The 2,500-nt window shown below is 38.5% G+C and overlaps 1 protein-coding gene across 1 annotated transcript in view; it reads left to right on the top strand.

Moving 5' to 3' along the window:
* LOC113828096 (irregular chiasm C-roughest protein-like) overlaps nt 1–2,500 on the top strand; it is a gene marked incomplete at its 3' end in the record, with an annotated part of 63,247 nt that overhangs the window by 319 nt on the left and 60,428 nt on the right. Inside the window, 1 exon segment of the mRNA XM_070128022.1 lies at nt 1–199. This exon segment is cut by the window's left edge and continues 319 nt beyond it.

Raw genomic sequence — 2,500 nt, 5'->3', positions numbered from 1 at the left:
GATTGAGAAAAGTTAACAAGTGAGTGTTGTTGACCTTTGAGGAAAATTGTGTGGCCTCAGAACATCTTAATCCTTTACTAATAGTGAACAAAAGAAAGACGTGTTCAGCTACAGTGATATGGTTTTTAGCTTCTCAGTCAAACGTTAGTCGCATTGTGCCACAGGTTTATCATATTGCAGCTTCAACTTTCCCAAGAAGGTAAGACTTTTCATAAGTGGTTGAGTATAGCAATGGGTGATAAGAGACACAAAATATTTATTTCCATTTTTTAAAAGTTGAATACATAGTAAAGGCAGAGAATCTCTGTGAAATCTTTATACAAGGAATATTTCGACATACGTAGGAATGATATTGGATTCTATACCTATACCGAGCGGTAAAAGTCTACGGTCACTACACACCAGGATACAATTTTGAATTTCATTTATATAAATATTTTCGTGGAGCATAAAGTATAATCCAAACAGGTTTGCTGACGCCGAGCTCACAGTAGTGTGCTTAAACGAGATGAAATACAAGTACTAAATAACAAGTAGCGGCACGGAGTACGGAACATTCTCACTCGTCCGTGTTCAGTGGTTTGTACTTGTTTATGCTGAATATGACAACACAATTATTCACCTTGATTTTCAGTTCATTTATGTTCCCTTTTAAATGCGCGAATGTGAGTTAGACATGTGCGTTCGGCAAAGCCAAAGGCAACATGAGAAAAACAAGAGCTGGTTGAGAAATGTGTTGATACGAAAAATTAAACGAGTAAAGGTATTGCCTCTGTGGACGGTGACCCGAGTGACATGTATACAACCGTCTTGAGCTAAATTCGATAACAGGGATGTGAGTATGAAATTATTCAGGACCCGGAGCAAGTATTCAGTGTGCTCCCGAAAGTTGCTCCTTTCTTCGACTCACTGCTGATATGTGGAAAGTCAATGCAAAGTTTCGAGGAAAAGGTCCATTCCCGGGAAATATTTATGCAACCGATAATTTTTGAATGTCATTAACGATGCATCTGAAATATTCAACGGCATAATTGAAGCCCGAAGCAGCAAGATGCATGGTCGCTTAATAAAGCCGTGCGCGTTGGAGGGACGAAACATTTGTGAAGAAACGTTGCAAACGGGATTATAGTTGGGTCGAAATGTCATAAAGTATTATCTCCACAATAGTAAGCCAACGTGAGCAATAAGGTCGGGACGCCACCCTGGCATAATGCCATCACTTCAGTGAGTCTGGAAGTGTAATTAATCTCGCTCGGAATTTTATCTTTAGTGGAAATAGCGCGGCCGTTGTTGTTATGGCGAAGCGGAATCCTGATTGAGATTCATAACGAGCGGGACATTTTTGAGGCCTGGTTCGAGGACGTTGCAGCTTGGCAGCATTGACACTAAGGGCATCGCCCCCTCAAGGCGAAGGTAATGTCGGCTTGGAAAACAAAGGTAAATGTGGGGAGAGAAAATGACTGAGTATCGATTCCCCTTTTATGAATTATTCTCATTCAGGTGAATGCAGGTTAATCTGCAATCCATGGAATGATGTGAATATTAAGTGCTATGTATACTTTATGAAATAAAATATGCAAAATGATATAGACAAACAGATCATTCTTTAGTCCAAGCTTGGTAGATGAAAAAGTTTAACAATATGGCAAATGGCATCAGACCAGATAAATTATAGACAGGTAGCAAAATATTCATACAAATGAAAGAAGCAAAAATGTTAACTTGTACGTGTTTGTGCTCGGATATTGATTGCAAATATATATATTTTTTAATATACAGCAATACGACTCACTTTGATAAATCGTATGGGTTTGTTTCTTAATCATCATCATCATTATCATCATCACCATCACCATCATCATCATCATCATCATCATCATCATCATCATCATCATCATCATCATCATCATCAACATCAACATCAACATCAACATCAACATCAACATCATCATCATCATCATCATCATCATCATCATCATCATCATCATCATTATCATTATCATCACCACCACCACCACCACCACCACCACCACCACCACCACCACCACCACCACCACCACCACCACCACCACCACCACCACCACCACCACCACCACCACCACCACCATCATCACCATCATCATTATCATTATTACTACCTTACTCTGATTACAGTAATTTTTTACTTAATGATCATGATGATTATAATGGTGATGATGTTGATATTACTGGGACTACTACTATTACTAGTAGTAGTAGTAGCTGTAGTAGTGCTGCTTTACAACATCTACTACTACTACTACTACTACTACTACTATTACTACTACTACTACTACTACTACTACTACTACTACTACTACTACTACTACTACTACTACTACTACTACTACTACTACTACTACTACTACTTCTCCAGCTACTACTTCTACTATTGCTACTACTGCTACTACTACTATTACTACTACTACTATTATTATTTCTATTTCCACTGCTTCTGCTGTTGCCTCTACTACTACAACTA

The sequence above is a fragment of the Penaeus vannamei genome, chromosome 12 (assembly GCF_042767895.1).
Source record: "Penaeus vannamei isolate JL-2024 chromosome 12, ASM4276789v1, whole genome shotgun sequence".
Taxonomy (NCBI): Eukaryota; Metazoa; Arthropoda; class Malacostraca; order Decapoda; family Penaeidae; genus Penaeus; species Penaeus vannamei.
Note: the sequence above shows the minus strand (reverse complement) of the source record. Positions and strands in the feature narration are given on the sequence as shown.